Source organism: Aotus nancymaae, unplaced genomic scaffold, assembly GCF_030222135.1.
Source record: "Aotus nancymaae isolate 86718 unplaced genomic scaffold, 86718_ANA_hifiasm-v0.15.2.pri h1tg000032l_0, whole genome shotgun sequence".
NCBI lineage: Eukaryota > Metazoa > Chordata > Mammalia > Primates > Aotidae > Aotus > Aotus nancymaae.
In genome coordinates, this window is record NW_026988445.1 from 6,891,457 (window position 1) to 6,914,883 (window position 23,427).

Below are 23,427 nucleotides of genomic sequence, written 5' to 3' on the forward strand. Positions count from 1 at the left end.
CTCAGAAATCAGGGCTGGTTTGTGTTTAGGGCTTTGTTCAGTTCTGTGCTTGGACCTGGGAAAGAGGAGCCCCTGGCCCAGGCCCTGTGTTTCAGACAGCCTTCTTGAATATCACACACACAAAAGTAAATAAATGTTTTAAAAACACATTACTACTTCTATCACTTGGAACCCAGAGCTCAGTGTTAGAACAGTGTGATATATTACCAAGGTGGGCTGCATAATCTGGATGGCTCGGAGCAAAATGAAAATGCCCCTTTTACAAAAAGCAGACAAAATACTATGAAATATACATATCAAATACTTTTCTTTCCTCCAGGGTCTCTCTCTCGTAATGCTGTTTTTATCTGTTCTTTAAGGCTATTCTAAGTAAGGAAATTTAAAATTGTTAGCATGAATCTTATTCTTCTTTATATTGTGCAACTCCAATTTTAAATACAAACATCAGAGCGTTTAACTTACATACAAACTCACTGAAATTATACCATCTACATTTTGTGGCTCAACCCCTAGAGCTGACCCAAAGAGAGAAACACAAGCCAGACCCAGAAAAAAAATAGAAAGAAAAGAGGATTCCCCCCACTGGCATGGAGCCAGGTGAGGGAGCACTTGGTAGGGAGATCGGAGTTGGGAGGACAGCCCCACACTACTGCCTGGGAGGCTCTGCCCTCCATGAGTCTCTCACACACTTGCTGGACCTGACAGCCACTGGGTTTCCCCTTCCACCAGCCCAACCACTGAACAAATGTGCACAACCCAGGCCAGGGGCAGGATCTAAAGAAGTGAGCTCTGCCTTTCTCTTTCCTACCTGCCCCACTCCCCAACTCAAGGCAGATTGGCAGCCCCACAAGTATCTTTGAAACTTTGCACCTGATGGTGCCAGTTACCTGGATCAAAGATGGGTAAGAGGCTTACTTTCAGGGAGACATGGTCTCTGTCTGGTTGCAGTCTACCACAGGGTGGCTACCTCTGGGCATACAAGCATGACTGCACCCTACCTTCCCAGGCCTCTACCCACACCCTTTCCAAGCCAAGTGTGGTCACAAGGCAGGGTTGAGGGAAAGCTGGGTTGGCCCAGAGTTTTAGGGGAGTGAGTGGCTTAGAATAGTCCTAGGGAGAGTGCAGGAGACAGATCCAGCCTGAGAAAGTTCCACACCCTCAGGTCATGCTCCATTGTACTATTGAACCTCACTTAGAAAACACAGACTCAACAAAATTACACTTATCTTGAAACAACTTTGCACCAGCAAAGTGATGTAGATATATTTTAAATGCTGGTACTGACTGACACTTGAATTTGCAGTGACTTCATGCAAGTCAAAAGAAAAAGACTAGCAGATAAGTTCATTGCCTATAAGTTTGTGACTTTTACAAACCCTACATTTACATCATTAAGTAGTAATACAGTGCAAAAGCTTTTTTTGTTTGTTTGCTTTTATTTTCTTGGTAAATATTCTTCTATCCCTTTATTTTGAGCCTATGTGTGCCTTTTGCACATGAGATGGGTCTCCTGAGTACAGCACACTGATGGGTCTTGACTCTATGTCTTTTAATTGGGGCATTTAGCCCATTTACATTTAAGGTTAATATTGTTATATGTGAATTTGATCCTGTTATTATGATTCTAGCTAGTTATTGTGCCCATTAGTTGATGCAGTTTCTTCATAGTGTCAATGGTCTTTACATTTTGGTTTGTTTTTACAGTGGCTGGTACTGGTTTTTCCTTTCCATATTTAGTGCTTCCTTCAGGAGCTCTTATAAGTCAGGCCTGGTGGTGAAAAAATCCCTCAGCATTTGCTTGTCTGTAAAAGATTTTATTTCTCCTTCACTTATGAAGCTTAGTTTGGCTGGATATGAAATTCTGGGTTGAAAATTCTTTTCTTTAAGAATGTTGAATATTGCCCCCACTCTCTTCTGGCTTGTAGGGTTTCTGCAGAGAGATCTGCTATTTGTCGGATGGGCTTCCTTTTGTGGGTAACCCGACCTTTCTCTCTGGCTGCCCTTAACATTTTTTCTTTCATTTCAATATTGATGAATCTGACGATTATATGTCTTGGGGTTGCTCTTCTTGAGGAGTATCTTTGTGGTGTTCTCTGTTATTTCCTTAATTTGCATGTTGGCCTGTCTTGCTAGGTTGGGGAAGTTCTTCTGGATAACATCCTGAAGTGTGTTTCCAGCTGGTTTCCATTCTCCCTGTCTCCTTCTGGTACTCCAGTCAAACGTAGGTTTGGTCTTTTCCACAGTTTTGTGTTTCTTGGAGGCTTTGTTCATTTTTTTTCCATTCTTTTTTCTCTAATCATGTCTTAACAGTTCATTTTATTAAGTTTATCTTCAGTCTCTGATATCCTTTCTTCTGCTTGATCAATTCGGCTATTGATACTTGTGTATGCTTAATGAAGTCATTGTCCTGTGTTTTTCAGCTCCATCAGGTCATTTATTTTCTTCTCTAAATCAGATATTCTAGTTAGCAATTCTTCTAACCTGTTATTGAGGTTATTAGCTTCCTTGCATTGGGTTAGAACATGCTCCTTTAGCTTGGAGGAGTTTGTTATTACCCATTTTCTGAAGCCTACTTCTGTCATTTTGTCAAACTCATTCTTTGTCCAGTTTTGTTCCCTTGCTGGCAAGGAGTTGTGATCCTTTGGAGAAAAAGAAGCATTCTGTTTTTTGGAATTTTCAGCCTTTTTGCGCTGTTTTTTCCTCATCTTCATGGATTTATCTCTGGTCTTTGCTGCTGGTGACCTTCAGATAGAGTTTTTGCATGGTCATCCTTTTTGTTGACGTTAATGCTATTGCTTTATGTTTATTTGTTTTCCTTCTAACACTCAGGCCCTTCTTCTTCAGGTCTTCTGGAGTTTGCTGGGGGTCCACTCCAGACTCTGTTTGCCTGGGTATCACCAGCGGAGGCTGCAGAATAGCAAAGATTGCTGCCTGCTCCTTCCTTTGGAAGCTTTATCCCAGAGGGATGCCTGCCAGATGCCAGCTGGAATTCTCCTGTGTGAGGCATCTGTTTACCCTTGCCAGGAGATGTCTCTTAGTCAGGAAGCATGGGATCAGGGACCCACTTGAGGAGGCAGTCTGTCCTTTACCAGAGCTCCAGCACTGTGCTGGGAGATCTGCTGCTCTCTTCAGAGACAGCAAGCAGGAACCTTTAAGTCTGTTGAAGCTGTGCCCACAGCCACCTTTTCTCCCAGGTGCTCTGTCTAAGGGAGATAAGAGTTTTATCTATAAGGCCCTGACTGGGGCTTCTGCCTTTCTTTCAGAGATGCCCTGCTCAGAGAGAAGGAATCTAGAGAGGCAGTCTGACTATAGCTGCTTTGTGGCACTGTGGTGGGGTCTGCCCAGTCCGAACTTCCTGAAGTCTTTGTTTACACTGTGAGGGGAAAATCACCTACTCAAGCCTCAGTAATGGCAGATGCCCCTTACCCACCAAGCTCAAGCATCCCAGGTCAATTTCAGACTGCTGTGCTGGTAGAGAGAATTTCAAGCCAGTGGATCTTAGCTTGCTGGGCTCCATTGGGGTGTGATCTGCTGAGCAAGACCACGTTGCTCCTTGGCTTCAGCCTCTTTTCCAGGGGAGTGAATGGTTCTGTCTCACTGGTGTTCCAGGTGCCACTGGAGTATGAAAAAAATTCCTGCAGCTAGCTCAGTATCTGCCCAAATGGCCACCCAGTTTTGTGCTTGAAACCCAGAGCCCTTGTGGTATAGGCACCCAAAGGAATCTTCTGGTCTTTGGGTTGCTAAGACCATGGGAAAAGCATAGTATCTGGGCCAGATAGCATGGTCCCTCATGGCACCTCACACCTTCCCTTGCCTAGGGGAGGGGAGGGAGTTCCCTGATCCTTTGTGCTCCCCAGATGAGGCAGTGCTCCACCCTACTTCCACTTGCCCTCTATGGGCTGCACCCACTGTCTAACCAGTCTCAATGAGATGAACCATGTACCTCAGTTGGACATGCAGAAGTCTCTCACTTTCTGTGTTGGTTTCACTGTGTTGGTTTCACTGGGAGCTGCAGACTGGAGCTGTTCCTATTCGGCCATCTTGCCTAGGAATTGATGAAAAGAAAATCTTAAAACAGGTAGAGAGGAATGTTAACTGTGTAAAAAGGAAACATAAGAGTCTTATAGAAGATGTCTGGGTAGCAACTACAGAATCAGGAATATTGTGAAATAATATCTTCAAATGTGCTGGCACAAAATAACCTCTAACCTAGATTTTTTTTTTTTTTACCCAACAAAACTATCTTTTAATAATGAACATTGACCTAAACTGTCAGTTTGTTATTATCAGATGCACATCTCGATTTATGCTTTTAATACATCATGTTTATAACCTTATGCTTTAAATCTTCTATAAGATGATGACTAGGAACTATCATATGTTTTTATATTAATAATTAGTATATTTCTCATCAGAGTGGTTCAATGAAGAACATGATGTGTCATTGATGTACTAATTGGAACAGCTCCTGGGATTCTTTCTAAGCATCTGGAACCACGTGTCACTCACTTATGTAAATCATAGTTAGATGATTTTGTTATTTTTATAGCACTAGATTTAAATCGGTTGTTTGAGGATATCCAGACATATTTGCTTTAGGGATATTTGCATAGGAATCTTCAATGCTATAATGCAATCTGTTTCATTTTATTGAAATTTACCCATATACCTCACAATTTCAATGAAAATAAATTATATAAAATGACTCTACAACTTATAAATGATATGATCTTGAGCAATACTACCCACCTCCGAGATAGGTAAAAACTAAATAATATAACTTAAATAAATTATTTATTATGATATCTGGCACATAGAGAGCACTCAATAAGTGAAATTGAATCCCTCATTTTCTGGGGATTGTGGCTTAAGTTCCAATGTTGAAGACAGTGAGAGTTGGGAGCACTCACATTGTTAGAAGGTAAAATAATGGGAGTTATATATATATATTTTCTCTATAAACTCTCCATGGTTTATTAGGAATGATAGAACTTCTCTTGTCTCTCCCCAGATGTCACCCCAATTTACTGACTTTCCTGGGTTCTCCAGCCAATATGAGCAAAAGATGAAGAGTTAAGGAAATCAACTCAGAGTGTTGTGATTCAACAAAGCATAGCTAAACCCACCAACTGCAGGACTATAAAATTATCTTAGAGTGAATTCACACAGTTCAATAAACCAGTCACATGTATTGTTCTTATTAAAATCAAGGCCAAAAGAATAGAAGTTCTCTGCCTTCCTGTTAATCTTAATTCTATTCATCCTAATATCAGTCATGTTTCCCAATTTCTAATTTATACTGTTAACATTAAGTATCTACATTTATACTGTAACATTAAGTGACAGTGTTTTCTCAGCATAGTTTGCCGTTTTCAAATAGTTATATATTGCTTTGTAGTTTATAAAGTACTTTAGCCTATATAATCTTATTGAATCTCCGTAACATTTGATACATTGTGCTGGAGGGAAAAGTTACGTTTTTTTTCTATTTTACATGGAAGAAAGCAAGTTTCTAAGAAGCTAAATGACTTGCTGAAATCACTCAACTAGAACTAGGCTGAGCCAGTATCCTTCATCTGACATTTAGCACGTATGCATTAAATATCCTGCTATGTCATGTACTCTTTAATATAATGGAGGTACAGCAGTCAATATGACAGACAAAGCACTATCTCTCTTGGAGCTTACATTCTAGTAGGGGTTGTCTGATAAAAAATAATTAAGGAAGATCATCTTAGTTAGTTCTAAGTTCAGTGAAGGCAAAACATCACTGTACAGTGTAGAGAGTGACTGGGCGGTAGAGGGGGAGGCCACTTGGGCTCAGTGGTTAGGCGATTACACTTAACCATGGACGTGAATGAGAAAGTGCAAGCCAGGGACAATATCTAGGAGAATTATATTTCAGGCAGCAGGTACAGCAAAGTACAATAGACTTGACATGAGTTTTCACTTTGCAGGCAACAGAATGTGTCTGAGTAAATGAGAGGAAGAATGTGAGGGAAGATTTAGGAGAGGTAAGCAATGACCAGATCCTGTAGTGCCTTAAAGCCCATGGGAAGGAGTTTGTGTTTTTTTTTTTTTATTATTATTATTAGTGAGATGGGAAGCCACTGGAGAGTTTTAAATTGGAGTGATTTGCATTTTTAGAAGTTCTTCTTGCTGTGCTATGTAGACTTGTCTCCTTGGAGGGGAACATGTATGTAGGCTAAGGGAACTATTCCAGAAGTCTTCTAGGCAAGGGGTAGCCCTGGGTTCAGGTGGTAGCAGTGAGACTTGCTGAGTGACTGGATGCAGACTGAAAACCATGGTGTTGGATTAGAAACTCACTACACCCTTCATTATGACACATCAAACTCCAAAGTTTCCAAATGTGTCTCACAACTCTGGGAGGATCCTGGCAGCACAGCCCTGTCTTCCCTTCACTAATGTGCATCAGTCACTTAAACTTTCTATGAACTCTCAGAACCCACCAAACTCATTCCTTTGAAACACTCTACCTTCCATCTTCTCACTGCTGTCTTCGTATCCTTCAGTTTCAAGGTACATGTAACCTGTTCGGAGATCTTCCCTGACTTCCCTGGAGAATGACGTAGCCTCTTTTGCTCTCCTCTATCCCTGCCCATACTTCCTATCAATTATCATAGTGTGTAACTATCTGTTTGTCTGTCTCCACTAGAATGTGAGCTTCTTGACAAAGACTGTGTCTTCCTTGTTTATAGTTATGCTCCCAGGGTACTTAGTTATGTTCCCAGCTCATAGGTTACCCAATAAACAGTAATAGCTACACTTTGAGTACTAAACACATGATAAAGAGTATCCTAAGCATTTTACATATGTTAATCTATTTAATCCTTCCAACAATTATAAGAGGTGGAGTCTATTACAATTCACCTTTTATGAATGAGAAAGTTATAAAGAATTAAAGGCAATTGCCGAGGTTCCAAAACTAGTAAACAGGTGAAGCGAGGATGTACATCCAGGCAGCCTCTCTCCCAAGTCTGTGTTCTTGACCATTACCTTGTTCTGCCTCCAAAATCATAGATGAACCAATAATCATGGTTCTTAATCCTCTGCTTAGCTCTAAATGATGCTTTAAAAAATTTTTCACTTGACTAAATTCTGTCATTATGGATGAATAATAACAAAACCTAAACAGCTTCTAGCTTCATCTATCCCTTTATTTAAATAACTCAATAAAGAAGATGTCACTTTCCAGCTTCTACTGGCTAAGGCTGGGTCCCTTTCATTCTTTTTTCCCTCCCAAATAATGGAGGACCAATTTTGCTTCTACTGCTTTTCACCCCCTGGTTCTGCAGATCATGTGATGTTTTGCATTTTATTGAGTTCTGCTGCTTCTAAGCTGCTAAATTCACTGCCACACTCATCTCTTAAATTATTTGGTTAGTTCTTGAGCAATTAAAAAAAGCAACTTTAAAAATATTTACAACATGGTTTTCTCCATAGCTTGCTGCTTGTAGACTGATTTACAGGTACAGGCATTGTTAGGTGGACCTAAGCCAGGATTTCCTCCTGTCTGTGGTCTCAGCACCCAGCACAGTTCTTAGCACGTAGTGAGAACTCAATACCTATTTGTTCAATGAATAATGAACACACCATATGAAACATTTCAGATAATTTTGGTCATATGTCTGTTTGGTGAAATCATACAAAATGCTCAGACCCTGGCTGGTAGGGAAACAGTAGCACTGAGCACTGGTGGCAGGCGGGGAGTGAGGTCCTGTTCTTGCTCATGCAGGTCCATCAACACCGTGTTTCCTTCCTGACTCTCTGGTCACCCACCTTTGCTCATCCCATGGCTGATTTCCCGTTCAGCCCCTCCAGCCTGAGTCATGGTGTGACCTATTTTCCAGGCAGATTCTGACAGGCATTCTCCTTCCTGGCACTGAGCTTCTGTGGACAGATATCTGGTAACAACCTCATCTTGTCATGCCCTGAGGAAATTTCATCCTCCACCCCGACGTTTCTCCCTTCCCCCAAATTACTAACTGCTAGCCCTGATGGGTCTTGTCCCAGGTTGGAATGATCTATTTTAAATTCATCTTGTTCTTAGAACTCCTTTGGTTGCTTGAACTTCTTGCTTTTTTTGTATGTCTTTTGGTAACCTCACTTATCCTCCCTTTAAAAAAATCTCTAGTTTCATCAAAAATTTTGCCTGTTTCAAAATACATCCAGCCATTCTGAGGACAAACACCAGCATCTCTTTGCTCCTTGAAAAGCACATCTTACCTGCATACGCTTGGCATGCGCTAAAAGTTGGACACACTGCTAGGCACAAAACTGTGATAACTGGGTTGTCATCCTTGTATTCCTGTGAGGCAATGAAGGGCAACAAGTATAAACAAAATACAGCAATGAATGTCCCCTAATTTTCACAATAGTCACGTCCCAAAGGTGGTTCCTATTTGTATTTTTATTTCTTTGTTCTGCCAACTCTCCAGTGTCTCTTTCCTTCAGACAATATTCCAAGTACAGTGGTATACAGTGTGGAAAAATTTGCCTTGTGTGCTTCCAGCATCAGAAAAAAAGTCAATGGCATTTTCTATTGAGGAAAATCAGCTTTTAATTATCTTTGTTTGGATTTTTGCTGTTTGTTCTGGATTTCCTGCTCTAAAACTCAACACCTCTAAATGCTATCATCTGTTTTATCCTGGTTAATTTTTATTTCAATAGTGAAAATAAATTCTAATATTAAGCAGGTAAATTGCTCTACAGAAAAACAAATTTCAGAGAAACACATGGAAAAGGAAGGAAAAATCTTAGACCCTTCACTTTTATGGTTGTGATGGTAACAACGAGGTAATGATGATGGTGATAATGATGAGTTGCTCTAATGACACTTCAAGACAAGATTCCACCCTTCGTTGTTGTTGTTGTTGTTGTTGTTGTTGTTGTTGTTGTTTTAGAACATCCAGCTGAGCCTGGCACAGTTTTGGAACTTTCTTTCAAATTAATTCAGAGACCATAATTTTGTCCTAAAGTTGAACAATCATTTGGAATAAGGCCATTTCATAACATTGCAAGGTTGAAAGAAATCTTAAAGTTTATATCAGACAAGCATCATCAATCGTTCTGGTGTCCTCTCTAACATTCCTGCCAAGAGGAGGGTTTGACCGCTCATAGAACACTAAGAGGAAGGTCTATTCTCTGAAGCATTGGGAGGTCCTGTCTTTGATCACTGATCATTTTTCTTCTCATTCCTGTTGCAGTTGTACTTTTATTGTGGTTGGGTAGCTGTACACTCCAAGGAGGTTTGGGGTAAGAATTCTAAGACAGTCCACCCCAGTCCAGTCACACAAAAGCAGTTTGCTATGCTGGAATTAGACCAAAATAGACACCATTCATCTTAATAGGAATCCTTTTGAGTTTGAATCTTGACTACATGAGCCAGTGAGAACATCAATTGCCTCTTGTAAGTTAACAGCTTTGCATACTTTAGAAGCGATATGCCTAAACAAAAAGGAATTTTCTTCCAGTAGTTTGTGGTAGAGCCAGTAGGAGCAGTAGTGCATACCATGTGTAGAAGGGATTTACTGGATTCCTGAACAAGTCTTCTTTTTGCTTATTGTGTATTGCGTTAGTCTGAGTCCCTCTACTGTCCCAGTACTAACTCTGACTAATGTTAACCATTAGGCAGGGTATAACTTTTTTCCTTTCTTCAGCAATAGCTCATGCTTAATAACTGCCATGACAAATAACTGTTCTAGTGTACTGATCACTAAAAGGAATGGATAACTTTCTCATATTTTCTTTTAAACTTGTTTATTTCTCATATAATTGACTTTTAAAAAGCTGACTTCACCTATATCAGGATTGTAGTCATTTTTGGAATAATATGTTGCATTTATAAAATGTATTTTGGTGTGAAATAAATCCTTCTTTCTCTCTTGCTGTTTTATATTTCACCAGTCAGAATTATAAAGAGGTAAGATTGAGCAGTAAGAACACTGTTAATGAACAGCCACTGAATACATCTTTGGAAGAATTGGGTCTGGGAACTCTTAGCAATTCATGGCAGAGCAATTCTGTTTGGTGGTCTTTGAACAGGACCACAGAACCACAGGCTTTGCAGAACATTAGACGATGTGAGTGATCAGAAGCCTCATGACTCATTCAAGGGTGAGCTGAGTGGGGTGATCCAGAGCTGGCAGGGAGAACTTTTAAAGAGAGACTGAAATGTAGCTGAATGACTAGCTGAATGGGCGGTGCTAGGAAACTTGCTGCCTTATGTATACAGGCGTTTGTTTGGTAAAAAGGCCCTAGGCATTAAGTTTAGGTGCAGGATTGGACACATCTGCAAGATGTCTTACTGGGCCTGGAATTAGTAAGAATGGTATTAACTTGTATGAAGGAGACTCATCTATTTATTCTACACCTTCTATGAGAGTCCAAACTTTAAAACTTGCATCTGAATTTTTCGGTTGCAAAGATTGAAATGATTCACTTATTTATGGATGTGAATTATCCTTGGGGTGATAAAATGTGGCTACTCTGGAAATGACTTAATTTGGTGAGATCCGTAAGTTTCTGAACCTTCCAAAAGGTGATTTCTATAGCTACAGAATGGTCTATGAGTGTGTGCTTCGATTCCATATCAGTATAATATGAAGAATAATGCTAATAATAGTCCATAAGTGAAATGAAATCTATTCAAAAATGTTACATTATAAGTGACAATTCACTGATAATATTTCTAGAAGATCAAAAGCAGAATTCAGACATTTATGTATACATAAAATTCCAGAAATATATAAATTAAGAGTGCATGTATATAATTGTATAGAGTTTACATAAATTTTTGAAAAAATTCTATGTATGTTTCTGTAGATCAAAATTGAGATCACAGTCCACATATGCTTTATTCTTTGGCTGCTTAAGGAAAGGTAGGAAGAGAGGCTTTTCTATGAAAAAAGACTGTTCTCATGCCATTTTCAGTCTGAGTGGAATTCAAAAGTATTAGAGTTTTCACAAACAGCCTTCTTCTCAAAGGTTTTTTGGCCAAGTTTTGATACCCCAAGAGGCTGAGGAAAATATCTGACCTTCTGGGCACATACCACACTGTCCAAACCTTTTTAGCCTGACCCGTCACAGGCAGTGACAGCAACAAAACAGGCAGCATCTTAAGCAAACAAGACAGCTAGACTTCGAATACAGGCAGCCTTATATTTTCGTTCTTGAAGAAATGGTCAATTCAAAAATGTTTTCTTTTAACAGAGTTAAAAATAGTTGAAACTGAAATAGCTCATCCTATGAAACACTTAAGAGTAAAATGTGTGTTTTACTTTTTTTTCATTTCTTTCTTGAAAAAAAACGTGTTGTGTTTGACGAATCAGGCCCCTGCAGCCAGGATGGAATGTTAACCATGCCACTGGATGGCAAATTGGAGGGGCACATGCCTTTCATCTTAATTATAGGCTGGACAGGGGAATGCACTATATTCTCTGCTGCATATAAGCAGGAGAAAACTTTCCCAGGGTATTTTTCTTTTGCATTTCTGACTCTTATTGGATTGGAAGCTTGTCCATGTGACCCAGCAGGGTCCACTTTCCATAATAAGGTTAAAAATATGCCAGAAATGTTTTCTTTAGCACGGCCTTTGAGTGTCAAATGTGAAAGCGACAGCACTCCCTTTCCTTCTGATTCTATTTCACCTTTTCCTGGAGAAAGTTCCACTGTTATCTTACCATTCTCTCCCAATGTTACTCTTCTGATAGGCTCCATAAACTGGAGTGTCATCTGAGATGGAATAATTGTAGACATTCATTTTGTGTCATTGTAAAATACAGATTTGCTTCTTTTTTATGACTAATGACTCACCTTCAGTAAATCACAGCCCTTGAAATGTTTTTCCTGTAATGGAAATATATTGGCACTGAGTCATGCATACTCTTAATCAGGGTCCCTTATGACCAGTGAGTTGCATCTAGAATTAGGAGTAGCCTATGACTGCAACAGAGTCTATCTAATGGGCTTTTAAAAGGGTAATAAAGTGATCAAGAGCATCTACTTTAGGTAAGAATTGGCGTTAAATTTGTGGATTGCCATGGCTCTTTGGTAGACTTTTTATTTGTAAATCTCTCCTTTATCTTTCAAGTTGGATATATAATGTTGTTGCAAGGATTAAATGCAATAATGCATCAGATGTGTTTAACAGAGTGCTGAGGTTCTTTTAAGGAGAAAGCCTTAACCTTATTCTCATTTCTAATCAATTGAACCAACTAGCTATAGAAAGATTACATAATTCCATGGGTAAAATGCTCTCAGTATGATTAGGACTACTGTCCCAGTCCTCTCCTGATTTCTAGACACTACTATCATTGAAACTGTTTAGATCAGTGGTTCTCAAGTAGGGACAATTTTGCTCCCCCAGCAGACATTTGCCAACATCTACAAACAGTTTCTGCTGTCATACCTTCAGGGCAGTGGATGTGACTGGCATCTAGTGGGTACAGGCCACTGATGTTGCAAAACATTCTATTATATAGAAGACAATCCCTGACAACAAAGAATTATCTGGACTAAGGTTCGGACAGTGCAGAGGTTGAGAGACCCTGGTTTAGAATAAGAACTTTAGGGTCTATTGTTTGGTCTGAAAAGCTATCACAGAAGACATTCAAATAAACAAAACTATTACATTTTTCTCCATGCCTCATTTATTCTAGGAAAAGTTTCTAGTGTCTACTGTGTTTGAAACGCAGCATTGTTGGTGATTCTGGTAGGTTCTGGGCTTGTGAATCCAATGCGCTTCTAAAGAGGTCATGAAGCTACATAATGGGTAAAGGACAGATGGAAGAATTAGTTAAATACTCCTGATGGTAAATGGATGCATTAAATCCTAGACATCAAATATAAATTAGAAACACTGTAGATGATTTAATACCATTGCTATGACTAAAAGAGAATATTCCAAACTAAATTCATTTCCATAAGAAGTTATTTTCACCTATTGAGGAGCTTGTACTAGTTTGTAAGTGTAGAAACTGGCCTGTCTACAGAATAACTGCTTCTTTCTCCAATCCAGGGGATGCCAGAGCCAGGTATAAAGAATGCCAGACTCAAGGCTTACACAAATCATAGTCATTAAAAAGATAAATGGTTAATTTTTATTAAATTTAAAATTAGAACTTTCCCTGTTAATTCAGTAAAAGTATTTTGTTTTAACCACATATCTTTTAAATCTATAAAATTCACTTTACTTTTAGGGAAGTATAATCTTCCTCTGTCAAATTGCAAAAAAACTGGGTTCAATTTAAAGATCTACATTTATGTGTAGTCACACTGATTAATAACAATCTGTAATATATGTTATTTTCCACGTGTATGTAATAAGTGTTTTCGAGGTTATTCTACTTGCTCCCTTCCCCTGCTCTAAATGTATTTTTCATAATTTGCTTTTGATTTTTTTTTTCTGATGTCCCCAGGATCAGTAGGTCACTCAATTCACCACAACTAAGTAAGGCAGTTTCATAATCAGAGAAATAAATGAATCTAGACCTCTGTCATTTCAAGTCTATGTTTATGGTTCATGACAAACCGAAAGGTTCTCAGCCACATATTATTCTATTCTTGGCACTGAGAGATTATTTTGCTTGTGTTGGCATGTTGCTCTGTTTAGATCCAATTTTCATTGGTACTAAAATTGTTGTGTTGTAATTGACTGATTAGAAAAAAATTTAGAAAAGTGTAGTGTAATATATATATAAAGGTACTTTTATTTTTTGTTATTTTAGCAGCTTTATTGAGGCATAATTTAAATACTATATAATTCTCTCATAAATGACCAATTCAGTGATATTTAATACATATATAAAGTTGGGCAAGCATCATTACAATCCATTCAATTTTATAACATTCCCATCATCATCATGAGATCCCTGGCGCTCACTGCATCACTTCTTCCTACCACTAGTCTCAGGCAACCACTAATCTACCTTCTTACCTTCTGTCTCTACAGATTTTCATTTTCCAGTTTGCAGAACTGGAATCATACACTATATAGTTTTATAAATGTCTGGCTTCTTTCAATTAGTGTATTGATTTTGAGGCTCATCTATGTTGCTGCATGTATCAACACTCCATTTTTTTAATCAATGAAAAATATCCATTGTAATACCACATTTTACTTATCCATTCATGAATGGATGGGCAGTGGAGATGAAATTGTTTTGTAAAATGTCTGCAGTGGCAGCATGTCCTCATGATATTAAATGCACTGCCCTTATTGTAACTGATAAGTTAGTTGGAGAACATTCACAATGGAGAGTGTGCAGTAGAAATGGCATTGTCAAGGGAATCTACAGATTATAGTTCTATTCCCAGATGCGAACTAGATATGTTCACCTAGTCCTTCTAAGTGTCCAATGACTCATTTATAAAAATGAAAGAACTGAACTCCATGGTCCCTTTTTAATGCTATCATTCTAGAATTTGATCAAAACAACACTTTATTTCAAGTAAGTGACATTACATAGAAAGGTCTATAATTAAAGTAGAGACTATGCAGCCACTGAGATTAAATAGTAAAGTAAGCTGTTTCTTAGCAAAAATACCAAGAAGGAACCTGTGACGTGTGAAATCTGTCATGCTCATAGCTTTGTTTTGAGAAACTGCCACTGGTGGCTCCTTCTACTTATGCTGATATTCTTGTTGCCCCATGAGTTTACTGCCTTGATCACAGGTAATCAGATGATTGGGCCAAGGATGCACCTGACACAAAGGCAGCAATATATATTTTGGCCAGTGGCCCCCATATGCCCTGAAATATCTCTTCTATAATATAAAGTAAATGGCTGGGCCAGTCCTTCTTGAGAAGTTTGGTAGGAGCAGAAGTCAGCAGGTGGTAGAGTCATGGAGAAACCAAGAGAACCATAGGTCAAAGGCAATAAATAGAAGAGATGAGGGATCAGAAACTACATGGAAACAGAATCTATGGGCAACAAAGGCCCAAGGTAACATTTAATTCAAGTAAGCCGAAACCCTGAGGTGGCAGCTAATGCTGAGTATGAAATATCTGGCCACCAGTGACATATTCAGAAAAAAGCTATCCATAGACAGACACATATATTAACATAAAAGTCAAACTTTTAGGTTGCAAAATCATCATGATTTTGTGTTCATCTCATCAACAAGAGTGAAAGACTAGGAGAAGAAAATAATGAACTTTTCTTAAATGGGATGTATTGTAAACAGGTGGTATTTATACACCTGTGAGTAAGGTTGATCCAGTGCCTCAGACGGCATCTCTATACTGTGCCTTGACTTGGGCTCCAGCCTTGAGTACAGTGAAGTTTGAATTGCGTTAGTTAAAATGTAGTATCATCTCTGGGGGTAAGTAACAGAACTTCAATATCCCCTCTTGTTTCTCTTCCTCTCCTTCTGCCCTTCCTCCCCCTCCACCTCCTCCTCTTCCTCTTTCTCCATGTTTGTGCCTTAAATATGCTTTCTTAGACTAGGAATATCTGAAAGAGACTAACCACTACTAACACTGTTTGCATTCTTGTCGACAGCCTAGTCTGGTGCCTCACACATAGTAAGTACTTAATGAATATTTGTTAAGGTAATGATAATTTCTTTTTCGAATATCTGTGGTTCTTATTTCAAATATACATATTCATAAAGTTAAAGCACTTTATGAAATAGTTAAGGTATTTTCTACATCTTAAAAAAGATAAACAAATATATGCGGGCTAGACATATTAAACATTCCCTGTAATATCCTGGCTCTAGTTACCTAAAGTCATCGCTGGGTCATGCATTCACCGGAGGTCAGTGCGTGGAGAAGGCTGCTTTGAAGCTTCTCTGAATAAGGGTGTAATTTCAAGTTACTAATAATTCAGGAACACTTGATCTCTTCCCTTATTCTTGCCCAGATGAGTCATTTTCTTGGTAGTTTACCTTGAGCTCTTCCTATTTATACACACAGACTAGCTGGCATTGAAAATTGTGTGCATCTGTCTTTCATTTTGAAATATATGTCTATATGTATTTGTTCTTCCTTACTTTTTTTTTCTCTCAATTTTTCATTTCTCTAGTCCCACTGTTTTTGCCTAAAACTAGGGAAGTTGCTTCCAGGGTGAGTTAGTTTTGTGTTTATCATGAAGATCGGGTCTCTACCTTTAACTGAATTATATGAAAACAAAATAGCAAAAAGATCAACCACATTGTTTCCCCCGCACCAAAAAAAAAACTGCCCAGAAGAATTTCTACTTTTGTGAGCCTCATTTGTTTTCTAAATCCCCAAAGAGATATTTGACTCAGCAAAAACGGTCTCTGAGCCTTCTTCAGCAGCAGCAACAGCAGCTGAGCTGTGGATCTTGGCTCTAGGACTGGCCTAGTTATTCAGCAGATACTCTCCCAGCCAAGCCCTGGAACAGCTTTTAGCCACTGCCACAAATGCTGCCTACCAACTGTTGCCTAGGTGAGGAGAGCCTTGGCCATAAATCCTGGCATTCTCTTACCCCCAAATCTGACTGATTCATTTGTTCACACCACACCTTTAGAGTGGAAGGTATGATTGCTTGCTTTTCCCTTTCTTTCTTTCTTTCTCTTTCTCTCTTTCTTTCTTTTTCCTTCTTCTTTCCTTCCTCTTTTTCTTTTTCTTCCCTCCCTCCTTCCCTATCCCCCCTCCCTCCCTCTGTCCTTCCCTTCTTCCCTCCCTCCTCCCCCCTCCCTCCCTCTGTCCATCCCTCCCTCCCTCCCTCCCTCTCTCCCTCCCTCCCTCTCTCCTTCCTTCTTTCCTTCCTTCTTTTCTTGCTTTCTTGCTTACCTTACTTTCTTATTTTCTTCCTTGTTGGCAAGTGATCAGACATAAATGGATTAAAGAAGGCATCTGTACTCATGGATCACCAACAGGCAAAACAAGAAAAGTGACTGTTGCTTATTTAAAATAGGTTTCAGGTTTTAAAACATTTCCATCATTTTTTTTTTTAGAGAATCTTGTACTTTGAGCAAGAGTTTGCTTTTTGTGGGTTTGATTTGAAGATTTAGCTTTCTTGATTCTATGTAGTTGCAAGAAAGACAACTGGCAAATGGTTAATAAGTGGTGTGCAATTGCTATAGACAGAAGTAGCACACCATGCTATAGGGGAATGCCCTCCCACCCTGTTCATATGTTGAAAGTTAATCTCCAATGTGATAGTATTTGGAGGTGGGGCTTTGGGAGGTGATCAGGTCATGAACGCAAAGTCCTAATGAATGAGATTAGTGCCCTTATAAAAGAGAACCCAGAAAGCTCCCTTGCCTCTACTGCCATGTGAGGACCCAGGGAGATGATGACCATCAGTGAACCAAGAAGCAGATCCTCACCAGACACTGAATCTGCTGGGGCATTGATTTTGGACTTCCCAGTCTCCAGAACTGTGAGAAATAAATTTCTGTTCTTTATAAGTCACCTAGTTTATGATATTTTGTTATAGCAGCCAGAGCTGACTAAGAGAGCCACACACCTTAGAAGCCATTAGTCAGGAGACATATGAATGAGGGGAAAAAAACTGAAACTCATTTCACAGGAAAAGGGCTAATTTTTTATTTATTATTTATTTATTTAATTTATTATTATTATTACTTTGAGACAGAGTTTTGCTCTGTTACCCAGGCTTCAGTGCAGTGGAGCAATCTCAACTCTCTGCAACCTCTGCCTTCTGGGTTCAAGTGATTCTCAAGCCTTACCCTCCCAAGTAGCTAAGATTATAGGTGCACACCATCACTCCCAGATAATTTTTGTATTTTTAGTAGATATAGGCTTCACCATATTGGCCAGACTGGTCTCGAACTCCTGACCCCAAGTGATCCACTAGCCTCGGTCTCCCAAAGTGTTGGAATTACAGGTGTGAACCACCATGCCTGGCCTAATTTTTTCTAATATGTTAAATGTTCCAACAAATTAGCAAGAAAAAGATCAACTCAGTGAAAAAATGGCAGTATATAAAAATAAACACTACATAGAAATTGAGATATCATTTTTACTTATCAGCATGGAAAGAACTCAAATGTTTGCGTACATACTGTACTGGCAAGATTGTGAATGGCTAGACACTTTCACACAGGGCTGGTAGACGCAGAAACTAGTGCCAACTCTAAGAAAACAATCTAGCAAAATCTACCAAGATTATAAATGCACATACCACTTGACCCACAATTCTGCTTCTAAGAATTTATCTTATGCTTATACTCAATGCTTGCCTATAAAAGTTAATGTGTATAAGGTCATACCTTGAGTCAGTGGTTATATAGCAAAAGATTTCAAATGACTAAAATGGAATACTATTCATCTGTTTAAAAAGAACAAGAAACCTCTTGTCTTGTACCAATATAAAGATCTCCAAGAAATGTTATTGATTAGAAAAGTTAACATGTAGAATTATATGAACAATACATTACCATTTGTAGAAAAAAAAGGAAAAATTATTGTCTGATACAGAATATCAAAATAAGAAACATGGAATTTCCTATATTTGCATAAAGTAGCTGGAGGCAGGATGCACACAAATTCCCATGAGAAGGGATTAAAATGGCTGAGGGCATTTAAAAAGTTTTATGCTATTTCTCATTTAATCAAAAAAATGGAATCAAAGAGGTTATTTGTAAAGAATGTGCCATAAAATAAGGGTCAAATACAGAAGACTGGCAGGAACAAGCTGAGGCTTCACTCCAACAGTGAGATGGTCTACACCACGTGTCACTTGAAGCAACTGGTTGCATCTTTCTTCCCCTAACACATGCCTCTTCTTATATTTTATATCTCATTTTCTTGTCATTTTCTTCTCTCCATCTCTCATCGATTTTCTAAATACATTTCTGCGCCTAAATTTTGTCATCCTATAATTATGTCTTTATATTTCTAATCACATCCATATTTTAGCCTCCTCAGAGCTTAAACAGCATTAAATCCTATTTGTAAACTTCATTCAGATAGAAGATGGAATGAGGTTTTAATCCTGTTGGCCTTATTCTGAGAATCAATAGAGACAACAGAATAGTTTTGATTTATGGCATGGACAATAGATTCAATCCAGCTGCTTCCTTATGGCCCAAGAAAACTTTCTTGTAAGAAGGTGGGCTTAAGCCAGGTATGCTAGCTAGGTTCAAGCAGATTAAGAAAACCTTCTAGTCCATGTCTTTCTTATTCTACTGCAGTTTTGTAGAACTTCCACTGACTAATAAAAGAAGATTTATGAACGGTCAGTGAGTTCCAAGCCACCATGACCAAGAAAAACCCAGCAACTAAGAACAACTTACCAGCAACATGACCTTGTTCAAAGTCTTTCAGAATCCCAGTATCTTCATTTCTACAATGTGGATGTTTTTGAGACGACAAATAAATTATAAATAAAGATAACAGCAATAACCATGTGGTAGCCAGTCTCTGAGATGGACTCCTGCCTCCTGGTATTCATACCCTGGAATTTATATCACTCCTCCCACATTGTACCAAGTTTGGCCTATGACAAACATAATATGGCAAGGGTGATGGCATTTTATGGCATAATATAGTAGGTAACTTTAGAGGTTAGGTTATAAAAGATGTGTCTTAGTTATGCTTCTTTCTCTCTCTGTCTCTTTCTCAAGGGGAGGTCAGCTACCATGTTGTAAGTAACCCTATGGAGAGAACCTCATGGTGGGCACTGAGGCCTCTGCCAGCAATAAGCTTGAGAACAGATCCTTTATCCCAGTCAAGTCTTTAGATGACTTCAGCCTTGGCCAAAACCTTTGAGTGCAACCATATAAGATATCCCAAACCAGAAGCCCTGGCTAAGCCATGCCTGGATCCCTGATCTTCAGAGATTCTGTGACATAATAAATGTTTTTTATTTTAAGTACAAAGCTTTGGGGGTGATTTATTATGCTGCAATAGATAACTAACATGACCATGTAACAGTAGGAATAATAACAAACAAATCATGTCCCTTTTCTTCATCAAAAGAACTTCATGGTATTGCTCAGGTCTAGACTTGGGCATGGTCATTCTGGTGGAGTGACTTCATCCTTCTGACCAGCATCTAACTCCTGAGGCTACAGTGTCCACTTACTGGAAAACTTGTTGCTTATTCCATGTTGCCTCCATTAATTGCCACTGCTGATACCTAGGACACGAGTCTCAAGAGCAGCTATTCAGAAGACCAAGGTCTCTGATAGAAATAGATGTTCTGTTCATCTTTGTTGCTGCTTACACTAAGCCATTGCAACAGATTTGTTGCCTTGATTCTGATTCTAGATTTTTTTGCATAAATTGTATCTATTTTTAAGTGGCAACAACCACTCCTAGAACACATACAAAGCATGATCAAACCCTCATCATTTATACCTCAGTCCTGAGCCACTTCTTCCATCAACCTGATTCCTTACCTTTTTGGCCTTTTTTCTCACCACTGGGTCCTTGTCTTGTCTCTGCTTCCCTAGTTTTGATTTTCTATTCTTCGGTAAATGTCCCACTCCATTTCACTTGGTTCTGGAATCTTTCTCTCCGGGTGCTGTCTCCATTGTAGAGAACTGGCCATGTATACCTTGCCACTGTAAGTCAGAGTCAGAGAAAGTCTAGCTCTGTTGTCTGTTCTCACCTTTAAGACATTGTCTCTGAGTATCTGGTTCTGAACAATGCCCCGTCTCTCTCTCTCTTGCTTTTTCCAGATGCCCCATGTGGAATTATTTAGCCTTCATTAGTCTGGGACAGGGTGGTTTCTGTACCTTTCTTCATTCTTAGATTTTTCAGCTTTATCTTGTTGTTTATATCAGAACCCCTTATTGATGATGATGTCCATTTTTAAATATAGACTGCAATGGTTCTCAATAGTGATTGGCATTAAAATCTCCTGAAGAAGAGAATGCTTATATACTGTTAGTGGGAATGTAAATTAGTTCATCCACTGTGGAAAGCAGTTTGGAGGTTTCTCAAAGAACTAAAAACAGATCTACCATTTTATCCAGCAATGCCTTTATTGGGTGTATATCCAAAGAAAGTAAGTCATTCTATGAAAAAAACAAATGCACTTGTACATCCATTGCAGCACTATTAACCATAGCAAAGACATGAAATCAACTTATGTGTCCATCTGTGGGACTGGATAAAAAACGTGTGGTACATACACACCATGGAATACTATGCAGCCATAAAAAATGAACATGTCCTTTCCACCAACATGAATGCAGCTAGAGGCCATCATCCTAAGCAAATTAACTCAGGAACAGAAAACCAAATACTGCATCCTCTCACTTATAAGTGTGAGTTTAATATTTGGTACTCATGGACATAAAGATGGGAACAATAAACACTGGGGACTGCTAGAGGGGGATGGGAGGAGAGTGAGCACAGAAGAACTAGCTGTTGGGTACTATGCTTACTTCCTGAGTGATGGGATCATTTGTATCTCAAACCTCAGCATCAAGCAATATAACCATGTCACAAACCTACATGTGTACCCTCTGAATCTAAAATAAAAGTTGAAATGGTTAAAAAAAATCTCCTGGGAACATTGGAAAATATTCAGATGCTGAGATTCTATTCCAGATCAGTCATAAATATTTATGAAAAGCTTTCAGTTGATTTTCCTGAGTATCTAGGGGATAGAACCAATAGTATTCAGTGAGGGCCAAGAAAATTCAAATGCTGTACCCACTAAACAAAAACCATCTGGGAGCCAGATTCACACTCGGGTGGCCAGTTTGTGACCTCCAACTAGAGAGTGTGTGGATGGTCTTGCTGGGAAGCCAGGGACTTTGTTTGTGTACTCCCACAAGATCCTCCAGATGGGTAAAGGAAACAGTGAGCAGAGAATTCAGAAGCAATTAGCTAGTGCATACGCTTCCAGGGTAGCCCTGCTCCATGAAGACATCTGATAACCTGCAGATAATTATAAGTTTATGGTGAACAAACCATTGCTGAAAGATGGCATCGTGCACAGCTGTTGTTTGGAAAAACCCGCTGTAGAGTTTTGGATTTGGCACTAGGAATCCCTAACCGTGGCTAAACAGAAAAATTCTGTTTGTGCAGATGGAGATGCAAGATAGAATGAGTGTCAAAGCTTTAAGAATGAAAGAAACAGAAGCTTGACTGTTTTGAAAAGAATAAAAGTGCTGGTGTCTAGCGATAGAGTTCTTAACCTACATATGTGAATGTCCATATGCTTTTGCAGTTGTTAACTCCAAATCCAACATGAAGAAAACTGATTTGATCTTTGCATTAGTTTGCAGAGCAAGATTCTCAAATTGAGTAAATTATGATTTTAATTGCTTTCCAATCTATCTCCCTTAACATGTTTATACAGTGTTTATAAAAGGTGCCAATAATATACATAGCAAGTGCTTTCTGATTTCTTTTTAACATTTTAACATAGCTATTTAAGAAGTTTTAATATAATCTCTGTTATGCTGATTAATTGATAGGAATAGTATTGATGGCTTTTTAAGATTTGAATTCATTTTATTCATAAGCCAGATGTACAAGTATTAAACAGTATCCATAGTCTTGAGGAATCCATAATAAAAGAAAATTCAGTATTTAAAATTGGAATTATTTAAGAAAATTTCTCAGTATTCTAGCCTCATTCTAGTTGGTGATTCAAGTTATTGGGGGTAAGAGCGCCTAGTGGGGTACATGGGGTCTGTCAGTCCCGGAGATATATATAGACATTTTTTGAATCCTGGCTTCACCACACACACATTATGTGACTCTAAGCAATCACTTAACTTCTCCCACTGAGTCTCTAAAAAGATAGTAATACCTGCTTTCCCAGCTCGTTTTTGTTATAATCAGAAACTGTAAATATAAAGCACATCATATGCAAGATACTGAGTGCACACTCTGAGCAGATACTTGGTTAAGTGCAGGGCAAAGAACAAGAAGCATAGGGTACAGTCTCTGTCTTCTAGCAGCTGACAATATATTTGAGAAAATATAGGCAAATAATTAACAGGAAATTAATTAAAAATACAAAGTACTTGCATTAAGTATGTAAGTTCAGATGAAATATCTATCTTTTAAAATTTGTGTATCTTACATCTAATATGCCATAAAGTTTCCTATTATTAAACATACCCTTTAACCCTCACCCTAACTCTAACCTCATATGTAAAACATATATAGTTTAATTTAATCTTTAACATAACCATTAAGAGATATCACTTTATTGATAAGAAGTCAGTTAAAATTTTTATTATAATGGTGAGATATGTAATTCATCTATGTGACTAGTCAGAGATTTGACTATGCATCAACTAAATGCTATTTGTAATACAGATGGGATTAGTGATTCTATCTATATATTAATAATATTAGTCTTGAGATATGTAAACTGCAACTGTCAATCTAATGGCTGTTGGTATCTCAGGCCAATTGAGTTGAGACCTAGAGCAAGTAAACCCCAAGGTGCGGACATAAGTCAGGTTTCCATAAATACCAGTGGTTTCAGAGGCAGG

The 23,427-nt window shown here is 38.6% G+C and overlaps 1 long non-coding RNA gene across 2 annotated transcripts; it reads right to left on the reverse strand.

The window, feature by feature from the left end:
• Positions 1-1,002: 1,002 nt before the first annotated feature.
• Positions 1,003-20,615, reverse strand: LOC105722272 (uncharacterized). Of its 2 annotated transcripts, none has more exons than XR_010345075.1 (7): positions 20,362-20,615; positions 19,255-19,304; positions 16,784-16,846; positions 11,836-11,868; positions 8,248-8,329; positions 3,944-4,045; positions 1,003-3,203 (listed from the first exon to the last, which is right to left on the reverse strand). It is a non-coding gene; the product is annotated as an uncharacterized LOC105722272 (long non-coding RNA). The 2 variants fall into 2 exon arrangements; XR_001108537.2 differs by lacking the exon at positions 1,003-3,203 and adding an exon at positions 3,328-3,615.
• Positions 20,616-23,427: the final 2,812 nt, after the last annotated feature.